This window comes from Protopterus annectens, chromosome 2.part2 (assembly GCF_019279795.1).
Source record: "Protopterus annectens isolate FY-2018-M chromosome 2.part2, PAN1.0, whole genome shotgun sequence".
In the NCBI taxonomy this organism is placed as follows: Eukaryota; Metazoa; Chordata; order Ceratodontiformes; family Protopteridae; genus Protopterus; species Protopterus annectens.
The window spans coordinates 451318816-451336315 of NC_056730.1; positions in this window are offsets into that span (position 1 = coordinate 451318816).

Sequence of the window (17500 nt, forward strand, 5' to 3'; positions counted from 1 at the left end):
AGTAAGCACCCTCATTGGTTCTTTTGAGTTTTTAAAGTTTTTAGCTTCTGGTATTTAAGCCCGGCATTTGAGATAGTTTCTGCTTGTTTGTGCATTGCACAGCACCATGCACTGCTGCGCAGTTGTGTGCCATAGCTGGACAGATAATTTCAACAATTTTTCCCTTAGATCCAGCTGTAGTTCATTAGTGTAGTCCTCATCTTTATTATAGCTCCAGTCTAAGAAGTATTGCTAGTGAGCTGTGACCTATTCAACCACCAACCAAAAACCCCATCAGAAATACCCATGTACAGTGCACCTCCTAGATCAATCCTGAAAGCACCCCCTTCATGATAACAGTCTTCAAACCTAGCATTATGGACAGTTAGACTAACTTTGTTTCTCCTGCCAGCCTTGTTGACGTGGGTCTCCTGAGGCAGTGTAACAATTGTCTCATGTACACTGACAACCATCTACTAATAATTCAGTCCATTACATAGTGCTAGAGATGTATCTACACCAAAAATCTTCAATCCCTACTCTCTCACACTTGAAACAGTACTACTGAAGAGGTTGTCAACTCACCCACCACTACTCATGCACATAGTACCAGTACTCATACACACAGTATGTATCCAACACATAAATCAGCATATGCCATGGAGGTTCTCTCAAAAAACTTACTGAAACACCAGAGACTTCCAAAACAAAAGACTGCTACAACTAACACAGTTCTCACAGCACTCAAGACACATAGCTATACCAGTGTCTCAACTACCAAGCCCTTAAGGCATAACACTCATGCACTCATGTCTCTCAACAACAAGTACCATTATGACTCTGTCATAGCTTATGTTGGAGTGAATGATCTGAGACATACCTGACTGGACTATGTGAAGAGAGGCATGATTGAGCTCTCTGAGTATGTGTCCCAGGCAGGTATGTCTCTAGCCTTGAGCAGCATTACCTTCATCTAGAATGATACCACAGTATAAACAAAAAGGATCAGTTTCAATAATTGTCTTAGTTTTTGGTGTCATTCAAAGGGGATCCAGTTTCTATCATCTTGGGATGACATGGTTGACAAACTTCGCTGCTTCACCTGAGATGGTTTACACCTGGCACCACTAGACTTTTGGCTGCTGTCAAAGGCTCTTGTCACCTCCACAGAGCATTTTTTAGACAAGGTCTCAAAAACAAAATTGGCGATGTGAAAATTGCCAGCTATAACAAAATAAGGGTTATGCTGCTAAATGCTAGGAGCTTAAACCAAAAATTGCACACACTGGAAACACTTCTATCACTGGAGGATGTAGATGTCTGTGCAATCACAGAAACCTGGTTTAAGGCCTCAGACAGCAGCCTGGCTATGCAAGGCCACAATGCCTCCCACACCTTCAGTTCACAAAATGAATATGTGAGAACCAAAGGAAATAGTGTTTCTATCTATATTAAGGATAAATTCACCTCCTGACTAGTTAGATTGGACAACTCCATGGAGTTATTCCAAGTTCAGATTACTGTGGGTAAGACCCCATTCAAGTCATAGCTAGTTATAGACCCCCTACCATGGATCATGATGTGCATGAGGCCTACTTGACCAAACTGGAGTCAATCCAAATATTGCCAAACACTCTGATCATGGGGGATTTCAATTATCCCACTATCAACTGAGAAACCTACTCTAGCCCTAATTCACTAGCATAAAAGTTCCTTGACTTTTTTAAATCAAATGCCCTGGAACAAATTGTTCAAACCTCAACAAGAGGAACAAATATACTAGGTCTAGTCCTCACTAACATGACAAACAGATGCACCACTGCAACTGTTGGACCATCATTAGTCAGATCTGATCACAAATTAGTTGCCTTCAAACTGGCACTAACACCAGAGCTCACAAAGGGTGAAGTCAGACTAAACAATTTCACCATAGGTTCATAGGTTCATACTAGGCTATCTGCCCGAGGGCATTTATAAGCCTAGCCCATAGTTTTGTGGCTTATGCCACCCCTTTAGTTTGGAGAAACTATGCCCATTATTTTGCTGTGCCTCTGTCGAGCAGTGACACTGAGGTAACCCCTGGGGTGTATCTGCGATCCCCCATCCATTGGTCAAGATTCCTCTTGAACAAGGTCAGCGAGGTGCTCTGCCTCACATAAACCGGGATTTTGTTCCACAGCATAGGGAGTCTTTGGGTGATGAATCTATCCCTCCAGCACGTCCTATTAATAACCGTGTCGAGGTTTAAGTCTCCCGCCCTTGTGGCTCTGAGGGATCTAGATTTTTGAGATGAAGCATGTTCATCAAATCTGGGTTTGACATGGCCTTGTATGTCAGGCATAGGTCACCTCTGAGCAAGCGGTAAGCAACTGAATATAACTGGAGTTCTTTCAGTCGGGCAGCATAAGACAGATTTTTGAGACCCTTTATCCTTTTGGTGAGGAACTTTTGTGGCCTCTCCAGCTGCTGCAAGTGTCGGGTCAGATACATTCTGAATGGGGCATTGTACTCGATCATTGGTCTGATGAGTGATGAGTATAGGGAGACTATGACTTCCCTTGATCTAGATGTGAATCCCTTCATGATAAGGTGGGCAATGTAGAAGGTCTTCCTAACTACTTTAGCAATATGGGTGTCGAATGAAAGGCTACTGTCCACCTGGGTTCCCAGGTCCCTGATAACTTCTTCTGTGATCAGGGGATTGCCTCCTATATGGTAGCTAGGGGTAACCTTGTTTTTCCCGAAGGGTATGACTATGCATTTCTTGGCATTTAACTTTAGGCCATGGCTCTGGCACCAGTTATCCGTTTCTGTGAGACCCTTCTGAAGGATATCTGTGTCGGATGTGTTTTCAACTACGGCGCCCAGTTTGCAGTCATCTGCAAACTTTGTCAGCCATAACCCTCCTGTGTTTGCTTGTACTTCAGAAAAGTAGATGCCAAACAAGAGTGGGCTCAGGACTGAGCCCTGAGGGACACCACTTGTGACAGGCTTTGAGTCTGACATGGCGCCAGCAACTCTGACCCTGTGGGTTCTGTCACTCAGCCAGTTTGCAACCCATCTTGTAATGTATGGGTTTACATTTAAGTTGATGAGTTTATCAATGATGCCCGAGTGGGGTATTGTATCGAAAGCCTTCGCCAGGTCTAGGTAGGCTGTATGGACTGCCTTTCCTTCGTCAATGGCCTTGGTTGACTGTTTCGAAAAAGTCAACCAAGTTTAAGAGGCATGATCTGCCTTTGACAAAGCCAAATTGGGTTGGATCCAAAGTCTGCAAATTCCCTATGTCTTTATTTATGAGATCCATTATGATCCTCTCCATGGTTTTGCAGATAAGGCTTGTCAAGCTAATGGGAAGGTAATTTCCAGGGTCGGTGGAGGCACCGCCTTTGTGGAGTGGGACCACAGTCGCTGTGCGCCACTCCCTGGGTACGTATCCGGAGGAGAGACTAAGATTAAACAGCTGTCCTAACTGTGGGTTTAATTCCTCGTTGAGTTCATGGAGCACACAGCTGGGGACACCATCAGGTCCCATGGATGCTGTGTTCTTTGCCTTGGAGAGAGCAGTTCTCACCTGGGCATTAGAGATGTTTGGGGGGCTACAATCATTTGGTATAGATATCTCTCCTCTAGGGGGGGGGAGAAGTTTGCACTGAACCTGTCAGCCAGTATGTTGGCAATGTCTGTAGGATCAGTAATCTTCACATCATTTTGAACTAATTCTGAGCATATCTGGGAGTTTCCTCCTAGGTTTCTGACATAGTTGAAGAATGCCTTATGGTTGTCTTTAGAGTCCTTAGCTATTTTTTTCTCAAAATTAGCTTTGGATGATTTTATGAGAGCTCTTAGCTTTTTACTTATAGTGATCATCGGTGTCTTACCTTTTAAGGATTTTGCTCTATCTTGTAGTAGCTTTCTCCTTTTGTTGTAGAGTTTGTTTATGGCTGGGGTCCACCAGACTGGACGCTTGCCTTTGGTACAAAGAGTCTTTGTTTTGCTTGGGATTGCCTGATCCATGCAGCCTGCAGGTGCTGGTAGAAGGCATTTGTAAGTGATTCAGCGGTTTGAGTAATGTTTACCGCCGGATCAGGGGCCTTAAAGGAGACCACACTAGTCTTTAGAAGTGTGACGTCGGCTTTCCAGTAGTTCTTTACTGTGGTCTTTTTATTTCGGTGGGGCGGATGAGGACCTCCAGCGAAATTAGTTTGTGATCTGATCTCACCAGTGAGGGGTATACTTCCGGCGTTGAACATTGTGCTCCCATGTTCGTGATGATGAGATCAAGTATGTTTTCTCCTCTTGTGGGGATGGTGACTAGTTGTTCCATGGCATTTGAGTTTATGAATTCCAGGAACTTTTGGGCTAGAGTGTTAGGCTTGAGTAGTGTTCCCAGTCTATATTAGGGTAGTTGAAGTCACCTAGTATGATGGTGTTCGGAGATACATTTATCCCCTCCAGTGTTTTCAGGAAGGCCATATGAGGTTCCTGAGTTTGCGAGGGTGGCCTGTAACATGCTACAAATTGCAGAACAGTCTTGCCCATGGTTAATTGCACCTGGATGGCTTCCGATGCATCGTGCGTTGCCACCAATCTAGAGGTATGGGTGTCCTTGATGAATATGGATACCCCTCCTCCTTTCTTGGTATTGTCCGGGTTTTGGGGCCGGAACGCATGATATGAGGTAGAACCTGATAGTGCTGGGGTGCTCTCAGGAGCCTTGAACCAGGTTTCTGTCACAGCACAGACATCGATGTTCTCCATACTGAGAAGGGCCTCGAGTGCGTGCATCTTGAGGTTGAGACTTCTGGCATTGAGCAGCATTACCCTTAGTTTTTTTTTCTTTGTTGTGTTCTAGGGTGGTAGGTTTAGAATTTGAGCCTTGCCTAAAAAAGGCACTATGGGGGTAGCAAGAGCCTTTGCCAAAATCCGGAATCCCAGGGGTGACAAGTGCAAGCCGTCCCTTGCGAAGCAGCGTGGCTTGTCCAGCATGTCATCCCAGGCAGACAGACATTGGATCCCCTTTGAATGACACCAGAGTTTAAGCCAATTGTTAAAGCTGATCATCTTACCTCTGTATTGTGGCATCATTCTTGGTGAAGGTAGGATACTGCTCAAGGTCAGGGTCATACCTGCTTGGGCTACATAATCAGAGAGCTCCTCTATGTCTCTTTTCATGTAGTCCAAGGAGGTACGTCTCAGGTCGTTAACACCAGCGTGGACAATGATTGAGTCATACTTGTACCTGCTGTTGAGAGACCTGAGTGCATGCGTTATGTGGCGGATTCTAGCACCCGACAGGCAGCTTACTGTGACCTTCTCCTTACTCAGTCTGGTGAGCGGGACGCCAGTGTGTCTGACTATGGAGTCACTAATGACTAGTGTGTCTGGCATTGTGTTTGGCCTTAATGGCTGTGACTGCTTGACACTCTGACTGTGTGGTCTATGTGTTGCAGGTGTTGTGTTCTGAGGTGGTAGTTGTTTGGGTGTCTGCTTTGGTGGTCTCTGCTGTTTTGGTAGATTTTTGATCAGAGCCTCCGAGTATGTCTTTGTGTGTTTATGTGTATGATTTGAGGTTGTGATGGTATTATGTGAGACTGGGTCTATAGTGTGTGTGGTTACCTTCTCCTCCTGTCTGGTCTTGCCAGTCCTATGTTGAGAGAGCTCAGCCTCCAGTTTGGCCGTGTAGTTGCATCTCTCGCATGTATTTGTGTTTTGTGGGATGAGGAGAGGGTTGTCTGTGTACATGAGGCAATTGTAACATTGCCTCAATATTCCCAGGTTCACCAGCTGAGCAGGAGAGGACATTAGCAATTGATCCCTCGACATGCTAAAGGGAATAGACAGAAAAACTTAAAAAAAGGTTTTGGGGGATGTGGGTGACCGAGAAACGGGGTTTGCTTTTTTAGGGTACTTTCTATAATAAGAGTGCTGTATCGAGGTGATAAGTACTGTAGGAGCAAGTGCTACTGCAAGTGAACTATACCCTCCTAGGGGAAGATATAAATGCTTTCCAAGCCCCACCCCCAGCTGGAAGTGGTAACTACACCAAAGTTTGCACTAAAGCCCTGTACAATCACTTGTATAAGTGTATAGACTTGGCTGTTCACTTTATAACAAACACAAAAAGTCACTGTCTAACAAAACTAAGGTGAGGCCCCAACAATGGAAAAGCACCCTCCTCAGCCTCAACAGGCAACATGTCAAATCCTCTAAGTATAACTTTGAGAAAAATTTAGCAGTCACAACTAAGGATAACCATAAGGTCTTTTACAGCTATGAACATAGCCTAAAAGGTAGGACCCAAGCATGTGCCGAGCTAGTTACTAGCGGTATCACACACACTGATCCTGCAGTGATAGAAAACCTGCTAGCAGACAGATTTGGTGGAAATTGCACTCTCTTATTCCCTCCAAACCTATCACAAACCTTGCCCCCAACTCCCGCCCCACCCTACATATCCGAACAGCAGGTCATTAAAGCCTTGTCTAAGGCAAGAAAACAGCCTCTATGGGACCAGGTGGCATACCAGGCTGTCTTCTAAACAAACTAAAACATGAACTAGCATCACCATTAAGTACCCTATTCAATCACAACCTAACTATAGGCTTTGTTCCTCTGGAATGGAGAACAGCAACAGTTATTCCCCTCCACAAAGGTGGCTTAACAACAGACCCAGGGAATTAAAGACCCATAAGTCTGACCAGCCTCATCTGTAAAGCCATGTAACGTATCATCATGGACCTTATAAATAAAGACAAAGGAGATCTGCAAACCCTGGATCCAACCCAATTTGGTTTCGTCAAGGGCAGATCCTGCCTGTTAAACCTGGAGGATTTCTTTGATAATGTGACCAGGGCCATTGATGAGGGCAATCTGTGCACACAGTATACCTCGACTTGGCAAAGGCCTTTGACACAATTCCACACTCAGGCATTACTGATAAACTTAGCAAATTGAATGTAAACCCCTTTGTTTTAAGATGGGTTGCCAACTGGTTCACAAACCAGTCACACACTATCAAAGTGTGTGACTCCACATCAACCAGCAGACCTGTCACCAGAGGGGTTCTGCAATAGTCAGTGTTGGGTCCCCTATTGTTTGGTATATACTTAGGTTCATAGGTTCATAGGTTGGTACTAGGCTATCGGCCCTAGGGCCTATGCAAGCCTAGCCATAACAATTCCCTGGATATTTCTTTCCACAATATTTACTTCTCCAGTCCCCTGTCTAGCAGGGCGGCTGACATGATCCCCGGGGTGAATTTTCTATCTCCCATCCAATCATCAAGGTTCCTTTTGAAGAGGGCCAAAGAGGTGCTCTGCTTGATATGTATGGGCAGTCTAGTCCAGACTATGGGGAGTCTCTGGGTCAGGAACCTATCCCTCCAGCATGTTTTGTTCATTGTGATGACAAGGTTTAGATCCCTGGAGCGTGTGGCTCTGAGGGATTGGGATTTCTTTAAGTGGAACATGTCCAACAGCTCAGGGTTTGACATGGCCTTGTATGTTAAGCAGAGATCGCCTCTGAGTAGACGATATGCCACAGAGTATAGCTGGAGTTTTTTTAGATGGTCAGTATATGGCATCTGCTTTAGGCTTGTGATTCTTTTAGTGAGGTATTTCTGTGGCCTTTCAAGCTGTTGCAGATGTCTTGTGAGGTACATACCAAACGGGGCATTATACTCTATAATGGGTCTAATGAGGGATGAGTACAGTGGGACAATGACTTCCTTTTTTCTAGATGAAAAGCCCTTAGTGATGAGGTGTGCCACATAGAAGGATTTCCTGACTGTTGTGGCAATGTGGTTATCGAAAGTGAGACCACTGTCCACCTGTGTCCCTAAGTCTCTCATCACACTTTTGATATATAGTGTCTTGCCACGTATGTGGTAATTCATGGGTACATGTTTTTTTCCAAGGGGGATAACTATACATTTCTTGGCATTAAGCTTGAGCCCATGGCTTTGGCACCAGGCATCTGTTTCTGTAAGGCCCTTTTGTAGAATATCCACATCATTTGGGGATTCAATAATGGCTCCCAGTTTGCAGTCATCTGCAGACTTTGTTAGCCAGAGTCCCTTAGTGTTGGCCTGTACTTCAGAGAAGTAGATGCCAAACAAGAGTGGTCCCAGGACTGAACCCTGAGGTACTCCACTTGTCACTTGTCTGGAGTTGGATTTGGAGTCGGCTACTTTTACTGTCTGGGTTCTGTCAGTAAGCCAGTTAGCAACCCATCGAGTGACATAGGGATTTATGCCCAGCTTAGTAAGTTTATCTATGATTACAGAGTGGGGGATGGTGTCAAAGGCCTTGGCGAGGTCCAGATAGGCTGTGTGGACTGCCTTACCCTCGTCCACAGCTCTGGAGACTGATTCCAAGAAGTCAATCAGATTCAGGGGACAAGATCGGCCCTTCACAAACCCAAACTGGGTGGGGTCTAGTGTTTGAAGGTTGCCAATGTCTTTGTTTATAAGTTCCATGATAATGCGTTCCATGCCCTTGCAAACTTCTCAGAAGTTCAGGCCAAAACTAAGGGCTGTGGTTGACCAAGTCTGTGGATGACTGCAAACTGAGTACAATTATTGAATCCCCAAATGATATTATTATACTTCAGGAAGGTCTTACACAGACCAGTGACTGGTGTCTTATTCATGGTTTCAAACTAAATGCAAAGAAATGCATCATCATTCCCTTTGGTAAAAGAAATGTCTCTTCACACTATCATATTAACAACAATACCCCATGTACCTGTGAAGTGGTAAAGACATCTGGGATCACAAGTAGACTGCGACCTTAACTTTGACCACCATGTGTCTACTGTAGTAAGGAAGGGTTTCTATGTAGCACACTTGATTAGCAAAGGCATTGCCTCTAGCTCAAAGGAGGTTATAACCCTTCTATACTCATCACTAACCAGGTCCATAATTGAGTATAACACCCCTTTCGGCATGTACTGTACAAAGCACCTGCAGCAATTGGAGTAACCTCAGAAGTTTCTAATTAAGAAGATCAAGGTACTCCAGCACATGGCTTTCACAGATGAACTAAAGTCCCTGTCACTATACTCAGACTTCTTAGGGGAGACTTATGCCTCGCTTACAGAACAATTTCCAACGCAAACCTAATGAATTTGCTGCACATCTGTAAATCAAATGGCACTAGAGATACCCATTCCAGGGACTTAAATATGACCTGTGACTTGAAGAGGATGTACTGGAGGGACATATTTGTCTCCCAGTGGCTGCCACATCTTTGGAATAGGCTGCCAATTCATGTGAAGCAGATCACCTCTGTGTTACTGTTCAAAAGGAACCTGGACAAGTGGATGAAGCACCATAAATTCTTACTGGAGATAGCACCTACAACCCTGGACATGGGCAGTCATTTCTAAATACAATCCTGGGTATTGACTAGAGTATCTATGGTATTACATTGGGATGAAATGGCTAGGCTTGAAATGACCTTTGGGTCAATAACCAAGTAACTTCCTATGATACTATGATCCTATGAATAGCCTCACTTCTCTAATATTATTTACATTACTTCATTGGGACTATGTTGTGGCAGAATAGAGACCTTGTTACATAGTTCACTTATCTGCTAAACCAATTTAAATGAATAGGCAGACACTGACAGACTAGGTGGCTACATGACCCTTATTTGCCCTTCTGCTAGTATATGCCATTACCTCTGCTCCCCTGCAATAGTTTCTCACAAATCTGTATTCTTTTGAAGTGATTTATCACACATTCATTCCTTTCCCACCTGTATTGTTTCTACCTATACTACTTTTTTTTCTGTCTCCTTGGTACTATGTTCTCATTTTTTTTTTTTTTTTACGTCAGGTCCGTTTTATTGTAATTATCTAATTAACATCACCTGTGTTTAAATCCCTTAAAGCTCTGTGTTATGTAATCACCATCAAATGGAAAACCCTAATTTCCAGGTTTCTTGGCCTCCTGTACTAACTTACCTATGACATTCTGTCTCATCATCATCTTCATCATTAACCCCCTACTTCCCATTTTCTACATGGGTTGGGGTGTCGTGTTAACTGTTGCCATCTTTCACAATTCACTGTCATTCTCCTGCCATATTTGACACTCATGCCTGACTGTCACAGATCTTCTCTCACACAATCCATACACTTCTTTGGTGGATGCCCTCATTTCCTCTTACTTTTTTCATTTCTGTCCCAAATCTTCTTCACCAGATTGTCTTCTGCTTTTCTGCACATGTGCACGTAATCAGTTCTCTTTGATCTTCCCTGCAGTTGAAGCTATTTTGACTTTTGCTCTTATGTTCTTATTTCTTCATCTGTCCCACAGTGTGCATCCTACCACCTTTCTCAGGCACTTCATTTCCATCATGTCTAGCTTTCTCATCTCCTCTGCCTTTATTGCTTTGGTTTCTGTGCCATACAGTAGTCTGGTCACACCACTGTTTTGTATACCTTATTTTTCAGCTTCTTTGACATTCTGCCATTTGGCTGTATCTCCTCTGGTTCTAGCTTTGATCTCTCCATTCAGACTTCCCTTTAACTCAACCACCCCTCTCAGATACTTGAAGCTGTTAACCTGTTCCACTATATTCCCTTCTATCTCAATTCTGATCTTCTTCTGATTTACCCAATTTGCTACCATTACCAATGCCTTATCTGTACTTAGTTTCATCCCATGTGCCTTCAGTTTTGCATTCCAATCCTCTATCCTTTGCTGAAGTTCTTGGTCAGAGTCTGCCCGTAATGCCATATCATCTGCACACAGCAACTTTGTTGATCTGTCCCCTCTGACCTGCTTGCTAATGTAGTCCACCACCAGTATGAACAGCAGTGGGCTCAGAGATGAATGCTGGTGCACACCTACTCTCACTGGAAACCCTTCTGTGAGACTGAACACTGTCCGTACTAAAATCATTGAGTCCTTGTACATAGTCTGCACTAACTCTACCACTGTTTCTGGGAATTTGAACCACCTCAGAACTTCCCAACTCATCTTTCTTGGGACATTGTCATATGCTTTTTCTTGCAACCTGTCATCTACTTCCAAGCTGCATCCAGTCGGTGAACCTACACTGAGTGCGGCAATTCTTGTTTCATGTTTGGCAGGTTGATTGGTTTTATGTCCAGCATTCACTCAACAGAGATATCCCAGGTAATCCTGGCTGGCAATTGAACACCGACCAGCCAGTAGTTTATTGACCCATGGCTGCTTGGTTTTATGGCAGGCACACACTGGTCATTAGGGGTAAATACACCCTCTTACTGTTAGCATGGGTCCCTGGCGTAGGTCAGAGTAGGTTGGGTCCTCAACCCACTTAATACGGCAAATACCCATGCCCATTTGGCAACATTCGGACCAAATCACCTAGCACCATATTTTACACTGTCGAGTGGCTAGCCTGGCCACAGTGTGTGGTCTGTGATCTGTGATCTGTGTTCTCCTATTTCTTGGTTCACCACAGTAGATGCCCAAAGGATTAGTCTATGCAATTCTTCACCCTATAGGGCACCATGTAGAGTCTGTGCTGCTGCCCACAGCTCCATTCATTGGTGCATTTCAGATTTTTTTTTGGAGTTTGGAAGAACCCCCACAGAGACACAGGGTGAACATGCAAATGGCAAACAGGCATTGGCCAGAGGTCAGGATCGAACACTGCAGGCAAGAACTTTAACCATTATGTCAACTGGTCTCTATTTATGACATCATATCTATCTTCAGAATTTATAGAGCCTGCATTTATATCATTTATGACTTGGCATATAACAACTTTGTCAGTGTCCTGGATCTGTAAAACTATACCTCTCAGTAATGGTTTATTACCTGTTGGGACAGGTTGTAAATCTGAATCTCAGCCATCACACTTAAAGTCACTTGGTCAGCACATCTGATCTTGTATCACAGTTGCTTGAGCTGTTATTTGATTTTGTTTTGTTGCTTAGTTGTAGTTAGAGCAAAAATCTCATATACTTACTTTATAGTGATTTCTAGATGGTACACGCTTGTGCACCTCAGAGACTGCATGAGATAGGTATGTCAATGCCTGTCAGTTATTGTTTTTTCTCCAAGAAGCAATGAGCTTAGAGTGAGAATAAGAAAGTAATAGGATCTGGGGCTGACGTACGTCACATGGGATTGTGCCCTTGCAAAAAATGTTTTTGTTACATTAATTCATAAAATATCATGCTAAAGTACATGCATTACATGAATGAGCATACCCAAAGTGTTATAGGCTTGTATACCCGTATACCCTAACTGTTATTTACAAGCTCATATGAACAAGATGTTCCAAGGTCTGGTCTTTGGCTCTCTCTCAGTATGTCATTTCTAGGGGGAGTGGTTTAAGTCAAGAATTTGATATGCAAGGGAAGATGACCTCTGATCAGCCATGAAAGAAAACTTAAGAGGAAGCTGTACATAGCAAGGAATGTCCTTTGATTATAGTGAGCCCTGAGGTATCGAATAGTTCTATGAATTTTAATGATGGTTTCTGGAAAGATCCACATTTAGACTGGTATTCGAATGTTCAAGAAGGATTGTGTAGTTCTAGTATTAAGAAAAAAAAATACCAAATAATCAGAAGTCCAAAAGAACAGACCAACCACCTTGTGAACCATGATTTATAAATTGTGGTTCACAAGGTGGTTGGTCTGTTCTTTTTGGCTTCTGATTAGTTCTAGTATTAACCATATTGAGAATTTAAGGAGGAAATTGCTTCTTCTGAAGTCCTGAAGGAGTGTGTTAGAAAGAACATCATTCCCAAAGGTCTGTGAATTTTCAAGTGATAGAAAATGTACCTATACAGAAAGATTTGTTTTCATGTTTTGACTAGATGGGGAAAGAGTAATTAGACATTATTATAAAACACAGTATGTCAACTATTGAAAAGCTCCAGTCAGACAGCAGTAGAATTAATAAGATTATAACAGATTATTTACTGTTTTCAACCCACAGATATGACAATGACAATGTGTTTATGAAATTGGATAACTATATTTTCAGTAGGATTAATAGAAAAAAATTATTGAGGGATGAGTACATTGAATATCGGGCATATCCTTTAATGAAGGGGAAGAAGCCGTTTGGCTGACTGATTGGAGTGCTACACACAAAAGAAAGAAAATGGATGGATTCTGAATAAACAATACGCATACATTGGACACTTCAGACACCTTTAAAGAAGTTTTTGACAATCAGAAGAATGAGCAGGATTATGTTTTTTTAGAGCAGGAACAATATCCACAAAGTCGCCAGAGACCAGGGAACAAAAACTATCATAACCTGAAATATAAGTACAACTGAACTGAACAGAAGATGAGGAAAGGGACTTGGATGTAAATTATATAGATGTACAGGTTCACACATTTGGAGGGGTCATGTAGCAAAGGTATTATTGATTAAGTATTTTCTGTTCCTGCAATTAACTATGACTTGCCACTACATAATAACAGTGTAGTCCTTCCAGCAGATGAGTTCATTATATATAATTATGTTGGTTTTACGGTTTCTGATCATCTCATAAATGTTTTGAAGAAGGAGTTTATGTTTGTTCCCATAAAAAGAGCTAATGTAGTAGAAGTGTAAGTTAAGCTAAAGTTATGCAATAGGAAATTAAACCTCACTTTATTGTTGGGTGATAATGACACAGAGAATATGCTAAAAAGGCATAGTGTATATAACCCACCATTAAATCCTAGTTCGTGTATGTATTAGAAATTTTGCAGGAAAAGGACATTCAGATACTTTTGAGGAACACATTTATTAACAAATATTATTTCCTTTTCACCAGTGAAAGGGAAGCCTTGAATAATTTGATTAAGAATAGAGCTATTTGGTTAATGAAACCAGGTAAAGGTGGTGGCATGGTTTTAATGTATAGTGAAGAATATAGACTAGGATATTCACTCTGCTAGGAAGTGATGATTGTATTAGTGTGTTTCTAGAAATTAAATGTTATTTTCTTATATGAAAATAGATATGTGGTTAAATGATTAGATTCAAAATCAGTATATTTCAGACAATACATATCAGTTTTTGGAAGTTAAAAATCCTCTGATTCCACAGATATATGGGATTCTGAAAATTCAGAAAGGGCTGGATAATTTATCTTTTTGACCATTTATTTCATCCCAAGGGAGTAAAATAGTTAAAAAGAATCCTTGAACTATTCCCAAATATTCTGTGGGACTCATAGATTCTGCTAGATATTTTAAAATATAAAAAAATGTGATAGTGCTGTGTTTTTGTAAACAGCGGAAACATCCATCCATCCATCCACAATCCCTTTTTCTCATTTTCCACATAGGATAGGTATGTTACCCCAACAGCAACAATCATCTACAGTGAAGGTTCACACTGCTGGGTAGATAACACTGCTGCAGTTCTTCTATACACTCACATACATGCACACTCACACCTACAGTCAATTTAGAGCGTCCAATCCACCTAATGCATGCCTTTGGAGTGTGGGAGGAAACTGGCACACTAGGACAAAACCCATGTGAACACAGGGTGGACATGTAGACTCCAACAGAAGGCCCCCTAGCTGACAATCAAACTGGAGAACCTCTTGCTGTGGGGTGACAACACTATCTGCTGCACCACTGTGCACCCCCATCCAATATAGTTACTTTTTATGCAGTTATCTTACAGGATATCAGGATGGCGTGGTGTAGGGAAATTTTGATAGGTTCAAAATATGTTAAAATGTTTGAAATTGATTTCATAAGTGATTGTTTTGAGATGGTACTTGAAAATAATTATTTTATGTTTGATAGAGAATATTACAAACAACTAACCGGTGCTGCTAAGGGGGCAGCATCAGTACCTTTATTTGCTAGTTTGGTTTTACCAAAATTGGAGAAGGAATATATTTTAAATCAAATTTTTATTCTAATATAGTATTATATGTAAGATTTTTAGTTGAGATATTTATTATATGGAATGGCAGCACAGAAACGAATAATTTCATGAATGGTTTAAACATTTCCATAAAATTTTTATAATTGAAATACAGATATTCTGGTGAATATATACATTTGAGTTTAAATACTTGGGGTCAATAGTTCAGAGTAACGGTGAGTGTGGAAGAGAGGTGAAGAAGAGAGTACAGGCAGGATGGAGTGGGTGGAGAAGAGTGTCAGGAGTGATTTGTGACAGACGAGTACCTGTAAGAGTGAAAGGGAAGGTCTACAAGAGGGTAGTGAGACCAACTATGTTATATGGGTTGGAGACAGTGGCATTGACAAAAAGGCAGGAGTTTGAGCTGGATGTGTCAAGAGTTAAAGATGTTAAGATTTGCACTGGGTGTGACGAGGGTGGACAGGATTAGGAATAAGTATATTAGAGGGTCAGCCCAGGTTGGAAGGTTTGGAGACAAAGCCAGAGAGGCAAGATTACGTTGGTTTGGACATGAGCTGAGAAGGGATGCGGAGTATATTGGGAAAAAGATGCTAAGGATGAAGCTACCAGGTAACAGGAAAAGAGGAAGGCCTAAGATAAGGTTTATGGATGTAGTAAGAGAGGACATGCAGGTGGTTGGTGTGACAGAGCAAGATGCAGAGGACAGGAAGAAATGGAAACAGGTGATCCGCTGTGGCGACCCCTAATGGGAACAGCCGAAAGAAGATGATGATGATATACATTTGGACATAACATGATCTAAAAATTTAGACACAGGGCAATTTATTTCTAATACACACAAAAATACACTTTTAGTAAATTTTATCATTATTATTCAAATAATCATCCTAACGGGATGAAACATAATGTAGTGAAGGGAAAAATTGTTAGGTTAAGCTGAATGGTTTCAGATAATTTATGTTTTGATAAGGAAAAGTCATCATTAAGAAGAATGTTTTTAGACAAGTTTTATTGGACAGTATTGTAAGGGAGGTTGAGGCAAACAGGATAAATAGGTTTGCTCTTATATAAAAGAAAAAAATAGTTTTGAATATGAAAATGGATAAGTCATTTAATAAAAGCACATGTTCTATTTTTTCTAATGATATTAAGGGCATTCATGATATAATTAAATGACACTGGTCTATTTTAACCCTACCTGATGAAGTAAGTGGGTATTTAGGGCAGAAACAATGTTTTACGTACAAGTTTGGGGGTAATAGTAACAGTTACACACAGAAAGCATGGTCAGAAAAACGTAATATGAGGTTAGGAAGCATCGAGATACCCAGCAATATGACCAAATGTGGCTATTGTAAATGATGATTTATCATTGTTAGCTCATGGGTTAGCAATGGGAATGATAACATATTTTACTGTCCTGGTAGGTATAATTGTAATATATCTGGAGTTGTATACATCACCTCATGTTTATCATGTGAATCGATTTATATAGGAAAGATAGCAAAACCATTAAGGAAGGGAATATACCAATACATTCATGCAAAAAAAGGAAGGATAGTAATAATGATCTGGTGAGACATACTGAATTATATCAAAATGTGAATACATTTGTATTTTTTATTATTGAAAATTTACATGTAATAATAGAGGGGCAATGGAATGGCATCTTATTAAAATGGGTATTATATTGACAACTGTATTTTAAAGCAGATAAATTGCTAGGTTTAAATTATGTGACTTCTTTAGTATACCCCACTCGGGCATTATAGATAAGCTCACCAGCTTAAATATAAACCCCTATGTCACCAGATGGGTTGCAAACTGGCTCAAGGACAGAACCCACATGGTTAGAATTGCTGGAGCCATGTCAGACTCCAAACCAGTTACAAGTGGCATCCCACAAGGCTCAGTCCTGGGACCTCTCTTGTTCGGTATATATTTCTTGGAGGTACAGGCCAACACGGAAGGACTGTGGCTGACCAAGTTCGCAGATGACTGCAAACTAGGTGCTATAATTGACTCTCCAGCCGACACAAGCATCCTACAAAAGGGCCTCATAGAAACAGACAACTGGTGCCAGAGCCATGGCCTCAAGCTAAATGCCAAAAAGTGTATAGTCATTCCCTTTGGCAAAAACAAAGTGCCCACAAATTACCACATAGGTGGTAATTCATTAAGTACGGAAGAAGTAATTAGGGACTTGGGGACCCAAGTTGATAGCAATCTCTCATTTGAAAACCACTTGGCCAAAGTGGTTAGAAAAACATTTTATATAGCCCACCTAATCATGAAGGGATTCACATCTAGATCAGGGGAGGTTATCGTGCCTCTTTACTCATCCCTCATCAGGCCCATAATTGAGTACAATGCCTCTTTTGGGATGTACCTTACCAGACACCTGCAGCAACTGGAAAGACCCCAAAGAATTAATGGACATGCTGCACCTCATATAGCCTAGTATGAACCTATGAATCTATGAACCTATGAAGGATAGATGTAATTGTCAGAGATGTCACTGTGGTGGTGGTGCTGCGGTAGCGTTGTCGCCTCATAGCAAGATGTTGTCCCGTTCGACTCTCAGCTAGAGCGTCTTCTGTGTGGAGGCATACGTGAATGGGGTGTGCCTTCATTGAAGGCTGTGCATTAGGGCTGGTAACC